At 38.2% G+C, this 22,966-nt stretch overlaps 1 pseudogene; it reads left to right on the forward strand.

Moving 5' to 3' along the window:
• Window positions 1-282: 282 nt before the first annotated feature.
• Window positions 283-15,611, forward strand: LOC107497105 (annotated as a pseudogene).
• The last annotated feature ends 7,355 nt before the right edge of the window (window positions 15,612-22,966 follow it).

A 22,966-nucleotide genomic window follows, 5' to 3' on the forward strand; every position in this document is an offset into this window, starting at 1 on the left:
GGAGACTAGTTTTAGCCTGGAAAGATGGAACCAGGTTGGCTATTCAGTAATCTTTGCAGCAGTTGGGGTGCTTAAAAGTACCTGGCAAGGGCCTTGCCATTTAGGTTTAAGATCATCTGAGTGTAGATTCTTAATTAGGACCCAATCACCAGGGATTACAAGAGTAGGTGAAAGATCTCATGTGAACAGTTTTAGCAGGACTTGGTCTGCATGTTCTCTTAGTTTTTATCTAATAGATTTAGCGTGGGTACATAATATCCTAATGGGGACATTGTGGTTGAGATGTTATCCAGAAGAAAAGGCCTCCTGTACATGAATTCAAAGAAGCTGAGGAAAGAAGGGGCCCAAGGGGAGGCCCTAATGCACATGAGCGCAAGAGGTAAGAGTGAAGTTCTAGGTTCCTTAACCTCTAGTCTAAGCTTAGTTAATTGGGTTTTTATTAAAGAGTTAGCTTTTTCAACTTTTCCTGAGTACTGAGGTCGATAAGGACTGTGTAAATTTCATTAAATATCTAAGGTGGAACTGACTTCCTGTGTTATTTGAGATATGAAGTCTAGGTCATTATCTGAATAATGAGGCAGGTAATCCAAAGGAAGGAATAATGTCTTTGAGCATGACCTGAGTTACTTCATAAGACTTCTCAGAGGTGGTGAGGAAAGCTTCAACCAATCCAGAGAAGATGTCTACAAGAGTTAGTAAGTATCAGATTTTCCTGATGGGAGGCATGTGTGTAAAGTCAATTTTCCAATCCTGTCCAGGGATGCTGCCCCTAGCCTGATGGATAAGAAAGGAAGGAGGATGTAAAGACCATTGGGGAGAGACTATGGAGCAGATAGAGCAATTTTTTTGTAATTTCTCAGAGAGTATTAAAGTTATTGTAGATAATGAGAAGTTTAGGGAGTTGTAAAAGTGCTTTAAATCCAATGGATAAGGAATTGTGAATTTCTTACAGGATATTTTGAGCTTGGTCCTGTGGTGAGAAACACCTTCCTTGCATCTATAGCCACAGGTCTTCCTTATCTGCTCCAAGCCTGAGGAGAGAATGAAACTCTTTAGGAGAGTATTGTGGCATGAAATGAGGAATAGCTAACAGTTGGGAAGAAATGGGTGATTACTGCCCTGTCCTTTTGGCTCCTGTATCTGCTTTATTATTGCCCTGTATAATGGAGTTGTTTCCTGCCTGGTACCCCTTATAGTGAACTCTCGCTGCCACCTTGGAAAGACTAGCGGCTTGAAGAAGTTTAAGAATTAAGGGGACATTGGTAATAGAAGAGACTTTTGTACTGAGAAATTCTCTTTCTCCCCAAATTGAGGCATGTGAGTGGAAAATATGAAAGGTGTATTTGGAATCTGTATAGATGTTAACTTGTCAAGATGCTAAACTTAACACTCTGGTGAGGACAATTAATTCTGCTTTTGAGAGGTAGTCCCTACAAGAAAGGTCTAGATTCTATGGCCTCTGTGAGAGAGACTATTGCATAGCCTGCCAACACTTTCCTATCCTGGGAGAAAGAACAACCATCAATAAACCAAGCGTGTGAGGCATTGAGTAAAGAGGGGTCTGTTATGTTTGGGAAATAAGGAGTCTTAAGGTTGAGGATTTCTATACAGGAATGTGAAGACTCTTTTTGGGGCATGGGTAAAAGAGTGGCAGGATTGAGTGAAAGGCATTTGGCTAGGGTAACATGGAGAGATTCAATAAATGTTATGTGAAAAGTTTGTATCCCAGAGGGAGGAAGATTTGGGGCAGCTTTGTGTTTTATGAAGTCAGAGATGTTATGTGAAGAATAACCATGATGAGTTGTCTGAATGTGAGTTTCTGACTTTCAAGAGTTAGAAGAGTGGTCACTGCCAGGGTTCTTAGGCAGGCTGGCCAACCCTCAACTGTAGTATCTAATTGTTTTGATAGGCAGCTGCTGCCCAAGTGTCAGCCCCCTGGACTTGTCCTAAGAGTCCAAGTGCTATTTCTTTCTTTTACATAGTGTGAAGTGTTGAAGGTTTGGAGAGATTGGGAAGGCAAAGAGCTGAAGCTGATATAAGGGCCTGCTGTAACTTCTAGAAGTAAGGACTAATATTAATGGTGGGACCTATTGGCTCAGTCAAAGGGTCTTCAGAGGTCAGATATAAAAGGCAGGCTAGAATGCTTAAGTTAGGGACTCAAATACAGAGAACCCCTGCTCATCTGAGGAAAGATAGAAACTCTTGTTTTGAGGTGGGAGGTGAGAGGAATGCGATGAGGTCTTTTTTGTCTAAGTAATGGCACAATATTCTGGGGTAATAGAGAGACTGAAATAAATGACTCGAGGGGAAGAAAGTTGGGACTTGAGGGGGTAGATAACAGTCGACTTTCCACTGCCTCTACCAACTGTTGATTATCTTGCTGGTGGGGGATATCAGCCTGACCCTGAGTGGCTAGGAAGATTCTTTTCTTTTTTCTTTTTCAGGGGAAAGAGTGGAGGAAAGGATTATGTAGAGGTCATGCCAAGTAAGATCATAGGGTTGAGTTAGGTATTCAAATTCCTTGACATAAGTGGCAGAGTCAGTGAAGAAGGACCCTAAATTTTTTTTCAGTTTGAGAGAGATCAGCCAGAGAAAGGGATATGAACGCAGACTATACCCTCAGCTCCTGCAACTTCCCTTAAAGGGAAAACAGTAACAGGCTCCTGGGGGTGAGTCCAATAATACATATAAAAGGTGGAGAAGGATGGTTTTGAAGGATCTGAGCTGGATTCATCACGAGCTGAGGGGTTAAAGGAGGAAGAACAGGGTGAGTTGGGAACCAAAGGGTTAAGGGAGAAAGGTGTGAGAGAGTTGGGAGCCAAAGAGTTAAGGGAGGAAGGGGGGGAGTTGTGAGCCGAGGGATTTAGGGGAGGGGAGTAGGGGAGTCATCTGGGAGGTCAGCTGAAAGAGGAGCACATGGGTGTGGGGGTCTAGGGTGTGGTGGTCCATGGTCAGTGGAATTAAAAAAGGAAGTGTCAGTTTCAGAGTTAAGGGAAGGAAACTGTTCGGAGTGAAGAAGTAAAATCTGATAAGTAGAACAGAGTTTAAAGAGAGAGAGTCTGGAGCAGAGAGTAAAGAAGGCCTGGACATAGGAAACTTCAAACCACTTTCCATTGCAGTGACAGAAGTTGTCAAGGTCTTCTAATGTGTTATAATCGAGGGTGTCATTCTCAGGCCATTGAGATCCATTATCCAATTTATATTATGGCCAAGCAGTGTTACAATATAAAATGAGATGGTAAGGTCTGATATCACCCTTGACGTTGAGGTTGTCTAGGTTCCTTAATAGGCAGCCAAATAGGGTGGTTTTGGAAGGTGTAGAGAGTGTGTTCCCCATGATGAAGAGGATGAGAAAGACAGAGAAAGTGATGAAGGTGAGTGACAAACCACAAGGGAGGGAGAGGCTTTTTGGGTGGGCATCCCTACCAAAATTGTACATCCAATAGAGCAGAGGGGTCCTTTCTGAGTCTGACATCCTCAGTTCAGAAATACCTCAGGCCAGGAGGCTGAGGAGTCTTCTGACCTATCGCTAGGATTTATCAGAGAACAAGAGAGACAGAAGATCTGAGAAGAGGTGAATTACTACTCACCCCAAAATTAAGTGACCGATGTGGACTTGCAGGTCAGCAATGAAAAGGTGAAGCTTCCGGTCTGGAATTCTCCCTGGCTGGATTCCAGAAGGATTTGGGAGGTTAAGGTTAAAACCCTTAGAGCCTGACATTAGGTAGGATCCAGAGGTTATTCCGGGTGAGCTGCTGCAGGCCACTGCTCTCCGGGTTGTAAACCAATAAATAACCTTGGGGCTTAGAGGAGTGGCCACTGGATTGAACCTGCACCAAACCCTCCTAGGTTTCAGCACCAGATGTTAGGTTCACCAAAGAAGGAACACACAAGGCTGAAGGGGTTAAGGCAAGGTTTACTGTAGCAGAGTGACAGCCTAGCTGAGCCAAAGATGGCATCAGCCCCCAATGCAAGGGGACCTGAAACTTATTTGGGGCTTGAGGTGGACTTTTTGGTGGGAATATTTTGGGTGGGTAAATTGGTTGGGAAGGGAGGAGAGTCCAGAATGCAGGAGATGAGCATGTAGCGTTGCTAAACTGCATGCAAGGTCCGGTTTCCACACAAAGGTAAGGGAGAACTCTGGTTCCCACATTATATGGCAGGGTAGGGATTGGGCACTTTTGGACCTAACAGTACTGTCTGGGGTTTCAGTCTCCTTCTGACTTATCCAGACAACTAGAATCCCCTCTGATTTTTACAGTCAGTTTTTGAGAATTCCTCTTCCTGGGCTGGGACCCTGGGTTGGGAAGCCCCTTCATGAGGCTAGGACCCCTCTCTCCTTAAGGGGGACCTCTGCAGCCTTGCTCTCCCTCCCACTGTTCCTCCGCCACCCACAGGTATGCATCCAGTCCAATTCACGACTTTCCCTCTCAAATGGGCTTCATTGTGGTCCTTCTTTGTATTATCAGACATATGTGCTATGATCAGTTGGACTTCAGGTGATTCTGCACACTGATTATTTATAATTTGGTTGTAATTTCAATGTGGACCAGGGAGGAGGCAAATCCTGCTTTTACCTAGTCTGACATCTTCCTCTTGAGTCCTATAATACTCTGTTCTTAAATAGGATTGCACTTTCCTACTTCTGTCTGCTTGTTAGTCGTCTTACTCATAGTTATGTATTTTTCGACCTTTTGTTTCAGGTAGAGTGACCCCTTTCAGTATTTCCTGTAATTCAAGTTTTGTGGTAGAGAACTCCCTCGGCTTTTGTATGTCTGAAAGTTCTTTTTTTCTCCTTCATATTTAAATCAGAGCTTTGCTGGATGTTATTTTTGGCTCATAATTTCTTTCTTTCAATAAAGGAATTCCACTCTTTTCTGGCTTGTAAGGTTCGTGCTGAGAAATCTGATGATAATCTAATGGGTTTTCCTTTATAGGTTACCGTCTTCTTTTCCCTGGCTGCCCTGAGAATTCTTTCTTTGTCATTAATTTTTAACAATTTTAATATAATGTGTCTTGAGGAAGGCCTTTTTAGATTGAGATAATTGGATATTCTGTTTGCTTCTTCGATTTGAAGAGCCACTGCTTTCCATAGATTTGCAATGTTCACGTTGACTGAGTATGCTCTCTGTTCCCTTCATCCTCTCTTCTCCTTCTGGTATACCCATTATTCTTATGTTGCTTTTCCTAATAGTGTCAGATAGTTCTTGTAGAGTTCTGCCATTTTTTTCCATTCTGAAGTCTCTCTTCTTCCTTCTGTGTGATTTCCAGATTTCTGTCTTCGATATCGCTAAATTTTTCATCTACCTGGTCAGCTCTATTCCCTAAGTTTGCTATTTCATTATTCATCTCTTTTAATGTGTTCTTCATTTCCAGAAATTCTATTTGGTTCTCCTTTTTTAGTGTTTCAATCCCCTTGCTAAAGTATTTACTTTGTTAGTTTATTTTGTTTCTAAATTCTCAGAATTATTGGTCAGAATTTTTTTTTTGCATCTGATAGTTTTTTTAAAAGTGCAATCCTGAATTCTCTGTCATTTAAATTGTATTTTTCTATGTCTTTAAGCTTGTTTTCTGGAGATTTTTCACTTTCTTTCCGAGCAGCCTTGTGTCTTTGATTTTTCAGAGTGCTTGATGGATATTTTTCTATTTGGGCATTAATGGGAGTGTACTCTGTTTTTTTTTTTTAAATTATTATGTAGTACTGTCTCTTTAGCATGTTGATAAGAAGAGGTTTTTATTTCAATTTCCAATAGGTGGAATCCAAAGCTCTTGGGAATCTGCTTTGAGGCTAAAAATGCTCCTTTCTCTCCAGTAGGCTGTCTAGTTTCTTTGTGGTCAAGTGAGCTTGGTCCTAGGGTTCCATCTCAGTGAAAGGGTGTGAAGGGCGATTGGGATCTGGAACTCTAATAAAGAGGCCCTGAAGTCTCATTACTGCCCCAATAGTCAGATGCAATGTTCTGCAGCTTCTTTCCGACTCTGTCTGACTGGGTGGGGTAAGGATTAATTGGGAGGGGCCTGGGTGTATGTAGCCACTTCCTTTCCTATAGTTCTGTCCCCCAGGTTTTAGCTGTCCTGTTTCGGTATCATCATGCCTGTCTTTGGTACTGGTTGTAGTGTATATTTCAGTACCGGTTATGCAAATTCTCCTGGGACTTGGTGGTGCTAGTTCTGAGAGGATTTGGGGTGGGAGGAGGGTATGCTCCAATTTGTGGCAGGAGAGAGAGGCATGGCCAGTCTCCATATCTTAGTCTCCTGCTTGGCAACTACAACTACTAAGACACAGCTGTTGCCCCTCTGCACTCAGTTCCTGCTCAGCTCTCTGCCCTGATCCCTAGGCTTCACTGTGTGAAACACGCTGATTCCGCAGGCAGCACTGTTCAGAGAACCAGCTATGAAATCTCCCATCCCTCTCATCCTACAGGGAGTGCCAGCTGCATATGGCAGTTTCGTTATTTCTCTGAACCTAACCCCACAGACTGGAACGATTCTGATCTTCTGCTCTGATGTGCAGATCTCTCAGATGTGCTTGTGTGCAAATTTGGTGTTGTTTGTTGAGTTGCAGATGTTCAACTTATTATTTCAAGGGAAGAGATCCAAGGAGATCCCTCATGCCACCATGCTTCTGATGTCACTCCAATTTTTTTTGATTACTGTTTGTCTCCCCTGCTAGAATGTAAGCTCCAAACTAGATCATTTCATAAAAATTGACAAATGAATAACTTTTTCATACTATGTGTTTCATAAGACCCAGAAGATGTTTACTTTCCCATACCAGTGAGAATTGTACTTCTATTTATTAACAAGAAACTGAAGTAAGGAGCAGCTTATGTGTAAGCCTCTAAAGACTTTCTAGGCCTCTCTAGATGGATGGGCTGTGAGCATTCTGAGCTCAACAGGTCCCCCCAAAATTATGTTCTCTCAAAACTTTTGTGTCCCCACTTGTTAATGATTCTATCATTCACTCAATTGCCTAAGTTAGAATTATTTACTCTTCTCCCTCTTTTCCCCTCAAATTGAATCAAAAATCAATTCCTTTCTATTCTTCATAATTATCAAACAAATTTGCCTTCTCTCCACAATAACTAACAATATCTTAAGTTCATGTCAGACCAACAATAGCTTCCTACTCATTCCTAATTGTTATCTCTCTCTTTCCTCCTGCTCATCCTTACAAAGATATGCAAGTGGCTAACAAACACATAAAATAATGCTCAAAATCATTAGTTATCAGGGAAAAGAAAATCAAAACCACAATGAGATGTTACTTCACAACCACTAGGATGCCTGTAACCAAAAAGTCAGAGACAATGGCAAGCATTAGCAAGGATGTGGAGAAACTGAAGCCCTCATACATTTCTGGTGATAATGTCAGATTATACAGCTAGTATAAAAAACAGTTTGGCAATTCCCCAAATAGTTAAACGAAGAGTTATCATATGATCCAATAATTCCACTTTGGGAATATACTCAAAGTAATTGAAAGCAGGGTCTCAAACAAATATTTTTACACCACTATTTACAACATCATTATGTACCATAGCCCAAAATGGAAACAACTCAAATGTCCATGCACTGATGAACGGATAAAGTAATATGGTATATTTGTACAATGAGATATTATTTGGCCACTAAACGGAATAGAGTACTGATTCAACATACATGAAACAATCTTGAAAACATTATGCTGAGTGAAAAAGCTAAACAGAAAGGCCTTATATTATGTGATTCTCTTTGTATGAAATGTCTAGAATAAGCAAATCTATACAGACAAAAAGTAGACTAATGGTTGTTTTAGGACTTGGGCTCAGAGGCAATAGGAAATTGAGGGGTGGTAGTTAAAGGGTATGAGATTTCTTTTTGAGTCAATGAGAACATTTTAAAACTGATTATTATTCTACAACTCTGTGAATATACTAACTACCATTGAGTTATACACATTAGATGAATGAATAGTATGGTATGTGAATTATATCTCAATAAAGCTATTACAAAGAAAATGCTCACTGGCCCTGTTTCCTGTGCCTGGTGCTGTTCCGGAGCATGGGTACAGAGATAATTAGGACTCAGAAGCATTCAAGGAGCTTATGATAGAGGCAGATAGCAAAGTAAGAAACTATCATGATAGAGTAAAAGAAAGTGCTCTAATAGAGCTAGGGGCTTCTGGCAAAAATAATGAATAGTTATGACTGATGCAATTAAAGAATGCTTCAGCTAGGAGGCAGAATTTAACCTGCATCTTGAAGTATGAATAAGATTTCAATTTAATAAACAAAACCTCAAGATGTTGTTGGGGCAAGGGTGGAAAAGGAAGGTCATTCCATTGAGGGATCGGCACATGTGAGAGAATGGCAGTCTACGGTTATCTAGCACAGTCAAGGGACAACCAAGAATTTGGATAGTGCATAGGAGTGTGGAGGGGTGTTATGAGAGATGAACCTGGAAAGGTAGCCTGGGGTCAGATTACTGAGGGTCTGGAATTCCCTGGAGCTTGGAATATTTCCTGACATAGGAAATATTTCACACCACAATGGTGTGGTAAAACTTTCAGTAGGGATCATAAAGTGGCATCTATGACTCTGCCTCTGACTAGCTGTGACCTTGGGCAAACCACCTAAACTCTCTGGACCTCAAAATCCTTAACCTGAAAGTGAATATAATCATCTTACCCATAAGGTTGTAGAAATGATCAAATGAAAGGGGAATGTGGCAGACACTGTGCTGAATAACCCAACATTTATTCCCAGTCCCTTTCTCCCTTGACTGCACCTACAACAGAGGCTTGAAAAGTCAAACATATGCTTAGTCTCCCTTGAAGCTCAAGATGTCCACATGACAGTAATATACTTATGTCTAATAATACATAAACAAAATAATGTTGAGGGGCTACTAGCAGACTTTTTCTTTCCTGAAGAAAATACACAGACATTGCTAATGCTGTCAACTTCATCCAAGTTTCTGCCTTGAATGCAGACATGACATTGACAGGGTAGGTAGTTATGAGTTGGAAGTAGAGGGACAATGAAGGGTTAATGAAGCCCCAAGACTAGCTCAGCAGAAGGAAGTGTACAATCAAGGGTCTGGCAAGCTTGTGGAGCCTCCCTAATTCCCTAAGGTCAGAAGCCAGATAGGTAGACCAAAAAGCAGAGTAATGCCTGGCACCATCTTCACCCCTTTCTCCTCACCACGGTCCCTTAGTTTAGTTAACTGCAAATAACCATTATATGACCTTACTCCTGGGGTGCTCAACTGGTATGAGCAAAATTAGTTAACTGGGCATGTGCCTATCCTCAAAATCGTCAGGGCGCAGGTGTACAACTACTTGTCTAAGAGCATAGACTGCTCGTGCCCAGGACAAGAGTAGGAGGATCTAAGGGAGGAACAGAAAATTCATGCCATTTGAGGTAGGAGGGACAGAGGGAGAACAAAGAAACTCTATGGCCCATATAAACGCCAACCCTCAATTTGTCTGGGCACTCTATCCTTGATCAAGCTGCCCACTTGGACTTTCTCCCAACTATAACCTCTGCTGGCTTGCCTTACTTAGCACATTAGTTTCTGCTTGCTACTCCTTGCCTGCAGTCTTTCTTCTCCAAGCATTGGGCCGCCAGGTAAAACTTTCATGGGGGAATTCAAGGACCAAGCCCTGACTCTCATATGGTGCTGACACCTGATTGCTGGTAACAATACCTGGGGCCCTAATAGCCATCTTGAAGCTGGATTATTGGCAGGAATGAAGATGAAAAGCCAACATATTGAGGATGGATGATAGTGCAGAAGTACCAGAAAAGACACTAGGCTATTGATAGCACCAATAAACGAATGCCAGTGACTACTTACCTCTGCACTTACTCTTATGTGAGAAAAATAGACCTCTATTTGTATAAGTTAGTTGGGGTTTCTGTTACCTGCAACCAAAATCATTCTTAACTAATGCAAGTTTATAAAATAAGCCAAAAAGTGATTTATAAAAATAAAAAAGAATGATTTTTGGAGGAGACATACGATTTTCAGTTTTACTTTGATAACAGGGTGAAAAATAAATGAGATGATTTGTAGGAAATGCTAGTGAAGTAGTAATTACAAGAATCCAGGAAATAAACAGTGAAGGTGCTGTGGCAGTGAGGATGAGGGATAGGAGACAGATATCAGTGATAATAGAGAGAAAACTGATGAGACCTGGCAACAGATTGTACTTTGGGTGAAGCGTGCAAGAGTGGGAAGTGTTGAAGATGCCTTAGAAGGTTTTAGCCCTAGTGACTGAGGAGATAGTGGGACTGTAATCCTGCATTCATAACCTAGGAACATATTCATATAACTTAAGGAGAAAGATAATGAGTTCAGTTTTGGACATATTGACCTTGAATTGCCTGCAACACACCTAGGCATGGTCCTATAGGCAATAGGTCCTATTGGAAATATGGGGCTTTGAGGACAGATGGAAATATGCATTTGGGTGTCATCAGTGTATAGGTGGAAGCTGAAGCCATGGGAGTGGATAGGATCACTCATTAGGAGCAAGTATAGTAGAAAAGAAAAGAGCTAAAAATGGAGACATGAGTGAGAAGATGGTTACCTTTAAATATTGGATGAAAACAGAAAAGTTGTAGAAGAGAACAAGAAGCATTCAATCATTCAAAAATATTTATTGAGTGCCTACTATGTTCCAGACCCTGGGCTTGAGGCTGAGCAGTCAGAGAGCAGGAAAAGAACTAGAAGAGTATGCTGCTGGGTAGGGTGTAGAGCGGGGGTGGTTGGTCAATAGTGTCACATGTTGCAAAAAAGTCAAGTGGGGTGAGAAATGAGGAACTCCTTTCCTCAGCCACATTCATCTGAATTCCTTTAACAGGAGTTTATTGTTAGCTGTAATAGCCTGTCTGGAAGATAAACACTAAATTAATTTGGGAACTGACTTGTGAAACTCTCAAGTGGCCTAAATTATTTAAAAGAAGTTAGTTCAAATCCTATTATGTGAGATTAAATTGGTTTCTGCAGGTGCTTGTGCAACCTTCTCCCCTAGAGATATTGTTTGTCAGACATGGTTTCTGTCCAGTTCCTTTCAGGAGCAAGAATGATGGTGCTGTGAGAGTAGGAGAACTCTATCAAGTCTTTTCAGTGAATGTACATGAGAGTTCTTTGCTCAGAATTCTAATAGACCTTAGGGCCCTATGCTGTGCTATATATACTATTCGTGCGGTCTTGTTTTGGTTTTCTTTACTTGTGTCATGAATGTTAGTCTTGTCTCTAAATAGATGAAAAGTTCCTCAAAGGTAAAAATCATATCTTTTGCTCTTCTACTATTCTCCACAGGGCTGGACACAGAGTAGGCATTTGATAAATATTTAAGTCATAGAGATGTGGTCAAATTATTTTTATAAAATGCCAATGTGCATTTTATAAAATGGATATTTTTTTAAAAACAACTTATGTTATTTAAAATTCTAATAGCAGGAATCTAACTAATTTCATTTGGTACAGGTTATAGTTTGGAAGAGTATAAAGAAAGTACATGAAGTGGGATGCTGGCGGGGAAGGTGCCCCAATACCAGTCTCATGTCGCTGTCTCTCAGTGCCAGGTCACAAGGCCATGGGAGCTCAACGATGTAGACCCTGGACAGCACAGGAATAGCCAGCCCCTCTCTGATGCTCACTGATGCTTACCTGGCCACTGCTCACTGTGCTCTTCTGCCGCCTCAGCTGCTGCTTCTAGGACTCTGTTCACACGTGTCTCACTTCATTCCAGTACTGTGCAAGTGGCTTTGGGTTTATGTTTTTATTTGACAAAAATGAGCCATTACACAGCCATTGACACTTGTATTGGGGAAACATAGCTTCCAAGAAGCTTACAGTCTCAGTGGCAAAATTTTTTTCATGTCAGAGACCAAGAACTCTTGTAGCTGTTTATGTCATCCTTTCTTCAGACAGAAGATACCAAAAAGTTGCAACCAAAAATCTTTTCATCTTACTGATAAAACCACTAATAAGCCAAAACATTTGTCAACATCAACTATAGTGTGTCAGACCAGTTCTATCATTACAAGGTGTTCCATCCAACTGCCAAAGTTGAGGGCAAAGAAAATGGAATCAAGACATGGTCAACATGGTTGACATTGCAAAGGTACTTAATTGGCCTCCAGTGTATCCTGCCAAATATTTTGGTTATGACCTGGGAGCATAGATCCGGTTTGATGTTGAGAATGACTGTTACATTGTCAACGGATCTCATGAGGAGAATAAGCTGCACAATAGATAGATCCATTAAAAAGGTTGTTCTCTGTCCTGAGTGTGAGAATCCTGAAACAGCTGCATGTCAATCCAAAGAAAGTAATTCTTGTAAAGCCAGTTACCCAGTCATGCTTGACAGACATCATAAACTCTGCACATTCATTCTCAAAAACTCAACTGAGAAGAGTGACAGTGGTACAGGAAAGAAAGAAAAGGAAAAGAAAAATAGAAAGGACAAAGGCAAGGAAAATGGTTCTGTGTCCAGCAGTGAGAACACACCACCGCCGCCGCCACCACCACCACCACCACCACCACAACTGCATAGTGAAATTAGTCCTTTGCATGCTGTGGGGGAAAAAAGAGGAAGATGATTGGGGGAAGGGTAAAATTGGGGAAGTTCAAAGGTGCAGAATGGATGAAATTCATGACCATACAAAAATTCTGATACTCAGTGATGATTTGGAAAGGACTGTTGATGAGCAAGTCAATATCTTGTTTGATTTTTTAAAGAAAAAATAAAGAAGAGGGTATTATTGACTCATATAACAAAGAAACTGTTTCTGAAGCAGGAAGACTGGATATAAAATCCTGTTTTGACTGAAGTTCTTTTTACTGAGAAGATTAGAGAACAGATTAAGAAATATGGGTGTCATTTTCTACAATTTTGCCACCACAACAAAAAAGCTCAGTGGTAACTTCTTCATGGTTTAGAGTGTGTAGTAACAATACATCAAGCTCAGCTTATCTCCAAGAGTCCACATATCTTATTTATTTATTTTTTTCAGTTCTTGGCAGTATTTATTATGTCAAGTGTAATTTCACAATTTTTGAATTTTATTTTTGGAGATTTGCGCTTTTAATGGGTTGAGGATATTTAAGATGAGATCTACCATTTAACAATGTTTTCCTTTATTTTTTTCAATTGTAGTTGACATTCAATATTGTTTTATATTAGTTTCAGGTGTACAGTGTAATGATTAGATATTTATATAATTTATGAAGTGATTCCCCCCTGATTAGTTCAGTACCCACTGGCACCATATGTAGTTATTACAATATTATTGACTACCATTTTGTACTTCTTAATCTCTTCAATTTTTTCACCCAAATCCCCCTAACCACCCCTCCCACTTGGCAAATATTAGTTTACTCTCTATATCTATAGGTCTGTTTCTGTTGTTTGTTTGTTGTTGTTGTTGTTAGATTCCACATATAAGTGAGATCATATGGTATTTGTCCATCTCTATCTGATTTATTTCACTTAGCATAATACCCTTTAGGTCCCTCCATGTTGTCGCAACTGGTAAGATTTTATTATCTTTTTGTTTTGTTTTATGGCTGAGAAATGTTCCATTGTATATATGTACCACATCTTCTTAATCATCTATTTATGGGCACTTCAGTTGTTTCTATATCTTGGCTATCAACAAAATGTAAATAACGCTGCAGTGAACATACGGGTGCATATGTTCAATTAGTGTTTTGGTTTTCTTTGGATAAATACCCAAAAGTGATATTGCTGGGTCATAAGTTAGTTCTATTTTTAGATATTTGAAGAACTTCCAAACTCTTTTCTATATTGGCTGCACCAATTTGCAATCCTACCAATGTTTCACATGGGTTCCCTTTTTTTCACATTCTTGCCAATACTTAGTTTTTGATTTGTTGATGATAGCCATTCTGATATTAACATTACATTGTTAAGCTGAGGTGATAGCTCATTGTGGTTTTATTTTGGCATTTCTCTGATAATTATTAATGTTGAGCATCTTGTCATGTCTCTTGACCATCTGTGTGCCCCTTTTGGAGGAAGTCTATTGAGGTCCTCTGCCCATTTTTAAATTGGATTTTTTTTTGGTGTTGCGTTGAATGAGTTTTACATAAATTATGGATATTAACCAGTTATTGGATGTATCATAATCAAAAATCATCTTCTATTCAATAAGTTGTCTTTTTGTTTTCTTGATGGCTTTTGTTTTGCTGTGCAAAAACTTTTTAGTTTGATGTAGTCCCATTTGTTTGTTTTTCTTTTGATTCCCTTGCCCAAGGAGATATATCAGAAAAAAATTACTAATAGCAATGTCAGAGAGTTTAATGCCTATAGTTTCTTTTAGGAGTTTGATGATTTCAGGTCTTATATTTAAGTCTTTAATCTATTTTGAGTTTATTCTTGTATATGGTATAAGAACATGATCTAGTTTCATTTTTTTTGTATGTATTGGTCCACTTTTCCCAACACCATGTATTGAATAGACTATCTTTACCCCATTGTATATTCTTGCCTCCTTTGTCATAGATTAAGTTACCAGATAGGTATAGGTTACTTCTGGGCTCTCTAGTCTGTTCCATTGATTAATGTAACTGTTTTTATGCGAATATCATGCTTTTTTGATTGCTATGGCCTTGTAATATAGTGTGATATCAGGTAGTGTGATACCTCCAACTTTGTTCTTCTTTCTCAAGATTGCTGTGGCTATTCAGGGTCTTATAGAAACTGTTGCTAACACTGACAGGGACAGAAACTGAGAGTAGTGAGTGTGATTAAAATTTACAAGAAAATAAAAAAACGATAGGTTTTATATAAAGCAGGGATCCAAGAGGCTAAGATGCCACCTACTTGAAACCAAAAGAAAAGCGCCTTCTTTGCAATAGGCTAAAGAGAGACCATTATATAATAAATCTTTTTTTTTAGGATTATTCATTCTAGAATTGTGAAAAATTGCATTGGTATTTTGATAAAAATTGCAATGAATCTATAGATTGCTTTGGGTAGTATGGACATTTTAAAGATGTTAATTTTCCTATCCATGAGAATGATATGCTTCAATTTATTTGTATCTTCTTCAATGACTTATAATTTTCTGAGTACAGTTCTTTTACCTCCTTGGTTAAATTTATTTCTCGGTATTTTATTTTTAATGCAATTGTAAGCAGGATTATTTACTTTCTCTTTCTGGTAGTTTGTTATTGGTGTATAGAAATGGAACCAATTTCTGAATATTAATTTTTATCCTGGTACTTTACTGAATTTATTTATGAGTACTAATATTTTTTTGGTGAAATCTTTGGAGTTCTCTATATATGGTATTATATCATTTGCAAATAATGACAGTTTTACTTCTTCCTTTTAAATTTGGATGCCTTTTATTTCTTCTTCTCATCGAATGCTGTGAATAAGACTTCCAATACTATGTTAAATAAAAATGGTGAAAGTGGACATCCTTGTCATGTTCCTGACTTAAAGAAAATGCTTTTAGCTTTTACCCATTGAGAAGAATATTAACTGTGGGTTTGTCATAAATAGCCTTAAAATCCCACATATCTTAAAGTAGATGTATAATGCAAAACATTTGAAAGAAGAAGTCATAGAGCATGGGATCTGTGCATAAGAGCTACCACAGGTCAGAACATCGGGGGTCAGGTGGTGGACTGGGACAAATAAAGAAGGTGCCTTTCACAGTCTCCAGAGCTCCTTGCAGGAGGAGGGGGAGGGATGATGGTGTGTCAGCTTCCCTGATCAGCCCTGTCTGGAAGTTCTGGGGACTTTTATATGCAGCCAGCAGCAGGGTTCAGTCATCAGAGCAGAAAGTAGAGAAGCAGGACAGGACAGCAGAGAAACAACAGTTGATTTATACTGGCCTCGGTCACAAAACTGAGGCTGAGCCACAGCCCCAATCCCCAAACCAGAGAGCCGCTCCCCCATACTCTCTGAGACCGAACACCACAGAGCCCCAGGGGAATATGAGCAAATATTATTGAAATTGTTGCTAACACTGACAGGGACGGAAACTGAGAGTAGTGAGTGTGATTAAAATTTACAAAAAAATAAAAAATGATAGGTTTTATATAAAGCAGGGATCTAAGAGGCTAAGTAAGATGCCACCTACTTGAAACCGAAAACAAACAAACAAAAACAAAACAAGACAAAACCTCCATTTTTGCAGCAGGCTAAATAGAAACCTTTATATAATAAATCTTCTCTCTGGAAAAACAACAGAATGCACTTCCATTAATGCCCAGGCAGAGAAATACTCCATTAAACCCAATGAACACCCAAGGTGAAAAGGCATCTTGGAAAGAAAAATAAAAATCTCTAGAAAATGAGCTTACAGACATAGAAATATGTGATTTAAGTGACAGAGAATTCAGGATGGTACTTCTGAAAAAACTCAGTGAATTATAAACAGTTGTATCAACAATTTCAGAAATTGCAAAAACAGCTAGATGAGGAGAACAAAGAGATTGAACCCCTCAAAAAGAACCAAATAGAACTTCTGGAGATAAAAAAGCATACTGCAAGAGTTGAAAAATAAAATAGCGAGTTTGAGAAATGGAGTCAACCGAATGGAGGAAAGTATCAGTGATATCGAAGACAGAAATCTAGAAATCAATCAGAAGAAAGAAGTGAGAAACTGAAGAATGAAAAATAATGAAAGAGAAGTACAAGAACTAGCTGATACCATCAGGAGAGAAAACATAAGAATAATGGGCATTACCGAAGAAAAGGAAAAGGAGCGGAGACTAGAAAGCATTTTCAGACAAATAGTTGACACGAATTTCCCAAATCTAAGGAATGAGCTAGAACTTGGAATTCAAGAAATCAACAGAACACCCAATTATCACAACCCAAAAAAAGCCTTCACCAAGATACATTGTATTAAAATTATCAAAAATCAGTGACAAAGGTAGAATTCTCAGGGCAGCCAGGGAGAGGAAAATGGGAATGTATTAAGGAAAACTAGGCTTCTCAGCACAGACCTTACAAGTCAGAAAGGAAAAGAATCAAATATTTAAACTATTAAGTAAAAGGAATTACCAGCCTAGAATAATGTATATAGCTAAGCTCTCCTTTAGATGTGAAGGAGAAATAAAGACCTTTTCTCTACTATGAAGCCTGTACTATAGGAAACTCTGAAAGGGGTCAGCCCACCTAAAACAAAATAACAACAAAAATATATGATTAGAAGTAAAGTGACTATCAGGCAAATAGAAGCAGAGGAGTACAACCCTTACTAAGAACAGAGCATTATAAGCTTAAATAATAAGAGAATTGCTATAACAAGATAGTAATGAACGTTCAGCATACATAGAAACAAATTGAGATAACAATGACTGAAAAGGGGAGGATTCAAGGATCCAAACTCACAAAAGTTAAAGGAGATAAGGCACACACAGAAGAAAACGGATGACTGTGTGTGTGTGTGTGTGTGTGTGTGTGTGTGTGTGTGTGGTGTGGTGGTGTGTGTGTGTGTGTGTGTGTATATATTTTTCATATTTGTACTGGTAATCACACACCATAGAGTCAGTACATAAGTACATAACATAAAATAAGAAGAATCAGAGGCAAAACCCACAAAGCCAACAAAAATAAAGAAAACAGAAACACAAGGACAAAGAAGCAATGGAAACACCGAGCTACCAGAAAGCAAAAGATAAAATGGCTATAAGAAGATCTCATATTTCAATAATCATCATAATTATAAATGGACTGAACTCACCAAAAACAAGGCATAGAGTTGTAGAATGGATCAAAATATAAAATCCAATCATATACTGCCTTCAGAAGACACATCTCAGCTCCAAAGACAGATATAGACTCAAAGAGAAAGGGTGGAAAATGATATTTCAAGGAAAGGCATTCAGAGAAAAGTGGAATAGTGGTACTAATATCAGATGAAATAGACTTCGAAATAAAAAAGGTAAAGAAAGATATTGAGGGACACTTCATAATGATAAAGGTAATTATGCACCAAGAAGACATAACACTTATTGATATCTATGCTCCCAATCAGGGAGCATCGAAATATGTAAAACAATTACTAACAGAACTAAAGGGAGAAAAAGACCAAAACACTATCATAGTAAGGGGCCTAAATACCCCACTGTCAGATATGGACAGATCATTAAAAACAGAAAATCAATAAGGAAATAACATTCTTAAATGACACATTAGACCAACTGGACATAATTGACATTTGCAGAGCACTTCATCCCAAAACAGCTACTTATACATTCTTCTTTAGTGCACATGGAACATTCTCAAGAATCAACCACATACTGGGACACAGAAATAGCCTCAAAAAATATAAGAGGGTTGAAATCATACCAACTATATTCTCTGATCACAATGCTTTTAAACTAGAGATCAACGCAAAACAAATCAGGAAGAACCACAAATAAATGGAGACTAGACAACATGCTACTGAAGAGGAACTGGGTCAGGGAAGAAATAAAAAAAGAGAAATCAAGAAATACATAGAAATGAATGATAATGATAGTACAACATATCAAAACTTTTGGGACACGGCGAAAGTGGTCTTAAGAGGAAAGTTCACATCATTACAGGCCTATCTCCAGAAACAATAACAAGCCCAAATGAACAATCTAATGCTTCATCTTAAAAAACTAGAAAAGAAAGAACAAATGCAATCTACGTCAAACTAATAAAAAAATCCTTAATGCCCAGAATTAAAAACTGAGATGTTAAAAGAATTCATATAAAAAATTTTTGGTTAAAATTTGAAAACTCTAATGTTCTTGTAATTATACATCTGTCCCCCACCTTTTCTTCTGAATAGAGAATAATCTTAATCCTGCTACAAAGCAAGAACTGTCACATTTTATTTCATACACAAAAAATTCCATCTACTCTAATCAAGCAACATTACTCTTTTATGGATTTTCAAAGTGCTGCTACTAAAACACTTTTTTTTTTAGAACAACAAACATTTATGGTCACCTATAAAAATATCTCTGGGTAAATAGCTAGCCCTAACAAACTTCTGGAGGGTTTTTCTTTGTTAAGGAAGGGCTTTTAAATCTCTGCACGATAAGGCCTCTATACTTGGTATTCATCATTTCCCTACATGAATTGCTTGGTTTCAGCCATGCTAAAACTCCACTCAGTTCTCTATTATGTGAGAAACCATGTTCTCTTGTCTCTATGTTTTATGAATATTGTTGCCTCTACTGGGAACTCTCCTGTCCTTTCCCCTTGTCACCTAGATAACTCTTATTTGTTTTTTTAATGTTAGAGTTAATTTCTATCTATCTATCTATCATCTATCTATCTATCTATCTATCTATCTATCTATCTATCTATCTATCTATCATCTATCTATCTATCTATCTATCATCTATCTATCTATCTATCTATCTATCTATCTATCTATCTATCATATATCTATCTATCTATCTATCTATCTATCTATCTATCTATCTATCTATCTATCTAGTTTATTTTTATTATGGTGATATTGGTAAATGAAATCAGGAAAGTTTCAAGTGTACAATTCATCAGTAAGTCATAAATATTGTATTGTATGTTCACTGCCCATAGTTAATTTCTTTCTGTCACCACATATTTGACCCCTTTTACCTCATCTACCTCCCTCTTCCTCCACCTTCTGGTAACTACTAGCCTATTGTCCACATCCATGAGTATCTGATTGTTATGTTTGTTGCTTTTAGGTGGTATAGCCACTATGGAAAACAGTATGGGGGTTCCTCAAAAAACTGATAATTAATCTACCATATGATCCAGCAATCCCTCTACTGGGTATTTACCCCAAAGACTTGAAAACACATAGCTAAAAAGATATTTGCACACCAATGTTCATAGCAGCATTATTTATGGTGGCCAGGACATGGAAGCGACCAAAGTGTCCTATGATAGAGGATTGGATAAAGAAGATGTGATACATATTTACAGTGGAATATTACTCAGTTGTAAGAGGATATGAAACGCTGCCGTTTGCAACAACATGGATAGTCCTTGAGATAATCATGCAAAGTGAAATAAGCTATACTGAAAAAGTAGAAAATCACATGATATCACTTATAGGTGGGATATAAACCTAAAAGCAACAAATTAACAGGACAAACAGACTCAGGGACAGGGACAATCGACTAGTGGTTACCAGAGGATAGGGGGTGGAGGAAGAGGGAAGAGTTAGATGGTGTCCATGGGGTCAAATATAAGGGAGTTGGGGTAAGGTGAAGTGGGTAAAAGGGATAAAATATATGGTAGCTGAAGGAAACTGGACTTTGGGTGGTAATCACACAATAGAATATATATATATATCTCATCTATCTATCTATTATATATATATATATATTTTTTTATATATATATATTTGACATATATATATACATATATATATGTCAAATTATAATGTACACCTGAAAATTATATAATTGTATTAATCAATGTTACCCCAATAAACTTAATAAAAAAGACCAGGTTTTGAAACTTGAATTGTGTTTTTTTCCTCTTCCCATAGACCTGCCCCAAATTCTAGTCTTTGAAGTCATGTGCATTGCATTTTGGATGAAACGGGGGAATTATATTAGCAAATAAGCTGTTGCTTTTTGCTGAGAGAAAACTTTCAAGCTTTGGGGGTATGATAAAGGAAAAGGTGCATGTAATCTCTAGCAAAAACAGCATAATTTTCAGCTTTTACTCATAAGGTTTAAATTATAATTTCAAAATGTTTAGACATACTGTGTAGTTTGTTCAGTGTGGATTTTTCCTGATACTATAGTTCATTCTTTAATGTCATTTACATTTGGACACATAGCTATACTTTTGAGGGTTTGGTTGCTGTCTTGCCAAAATGTTACTATGTCTCAAACTTGATTTCTTTAAAATTATCTTATTTAAAAAGAAAGATAAAATGTTATTTCTAAGTCAAAGACTATATTTTAGTGTTAGACTTGGGATTCTTTTATTTCACATTGAATATAGCCAGATCCTCAAGAAGTCTGTGGTGGTAGCTACTGAATGCAGGTGACTAGGACCTACCCTAATCCATCTTGGGCTTTAGATTTGGAAATAACTTCTTTGTAAATTTGTTGCCCAATTAGCTGATCTACACTCACATGATGAGGGTTCTGAATATACATGAGAAATAATTTTCAAGGTAGAAACTTGTATTTATTCTTTTCCATAAAAAAGTACATCGTGGGAATCAAGAACTACAGGGTTAGTTTTATTTGGAGCACGGGCTTATATTATTCACCTCTCTAATTACTTCTTTCTGATCCACCTCAAAGATTGCAATGAGACCTTACAAATGTATGTAAATTTGTTTTTCACATGAAATTATACAATCAGTTCCTAAAATGGCACCAAAATGTCATCAAGAAACCCTGATCACAAAGATGCAAATCTCTTGAGCGGGCGGACCTTAAGTTCCTGAGAAACATGCGCTTTGCCAAAGAGCACAATAAGAAAGGGCTGAAGATGCAAGCCAAGGCCATGAGTGTATGTGCTGGGGTTGTCAAAGCCCTCGTAAAGTCCAAAAAAGGCAAGCCCAAGATCCCAAACGGCAGCAGCCCACAAGTTCAGTTGACTCACCCACATTGTTTACCCCAAGCTTGCAAAATGTGCTTGTGCCCATATTGCTGAGGGTCTCAGGCTCTGCTGGCCAAAGGCCAAGGCCAAGGCTCAAACCAAGGCCCAGACTGTGACTGCAGCTCCACCTCCAGTTCACGCTCAGGCTCCAGCTCCCAAAGGTGGTCAGGACCCCACAAAAGCTCCAGAGTAGAAGTCTGTCTACTGATCTGAGGATGGAAGTACTGGTGTGAGCCCTGGGCTTCCGTCTGCTACTTGTACAAATAAATCTGAGGCAGGATCTGTTGAAAAACAACAACAGAAAAATCTCCCTTCTTATTTTTCTTTTAATGTATTTTTGAATTTATGCGTGTATGTATGTATGTATATATAGACACACATATATATCATACACTTTATATATCTAATACATACATGTACATATATGAATTGGCTTACTGATTGTGGAGGCTGGGTAAGCAAATCTGAAATCTGTAGGATAAGCCATCAGAAAGGACAGACTGGAATCTCTTAGGCAGGAGCTAACACTACAGTCCACAGCAGAATTTCTTCTTCTTCCAGAGTAATCTCCTTTACACAAATTTAACTGATTCTAGTTGTTAACCACATTTATAAAATATCTTCATAGTAACACCTAGATTAGTATGTAATGGAATAGCTAGGGAGTGTAGCTCAGCAAAGTTGACACGTAAAACTGACCATCACACTTGTTAAGCAAATATTCATAGTTGACACACATTCTAATCAATAGTCTAGAGGGAGGCTTCTGTATGACTATATTGCCCACAATTCTCATAGATTTTTTTCATTTCTTTCTGGGTTATAGCCATGTTCCAGATGGTTAAAGCTGTTGGAAGCCTTGCTTTCAGATCAAACTGAAGTGGTTTTACATTGTTCTTGGAATTCACATATTAAATTTAATTTTGAAACCAAAAAAGTGAATTATTAGACAAATACAATTATAAATGTATAGGCAATATGCAGATGACTATAGGTCCTCAAAGTCAGATGGAGCCTACTATGTACAACAAAGGATGATTAGGAAAAAAGGGAAAAGAACTGGACAGCCAGGAGAAAGGAAAAGAACTCTGGGATCAAAATAATGTGAATCTTAATGCCATGATGAGGGTAAATTATTTATAGGAAACCCTATGTGAAGTATTTCATCCTTTGATGTTTCATTATTTATACATATAATTAAGAAGGAAACACCCTAAATTAATCTATGAATTTGGGCATAGTGGCATGAAATTAAAGAAATGTTTTTAAGAAATAATAATAATAATAATCAAGCACTGTGCTAAATGCTTTGGATGAGGATTATCATTTTTATTTCTCAGACAAGATTTTGTAAAGGTAAAAATAAACTGATCATATCATGATCCTGAT

Source organism: Rousettus aegyptiacus, unplaced genomic scaffold, assembly GCF_014176215.1.
Source record: "Rousettus aegyptiacus isolate mRouAeg1 unplaced genomic scaffold, mRouAeg1.p scaffold_m13_p_9, whole genome shotgun sequence".
NCBI lineage: Eukaryota > Metazoa > Chordata > Mammalia > Chiroptera > Pteropodidae > Rousettus > Rousettus aegyptiacus.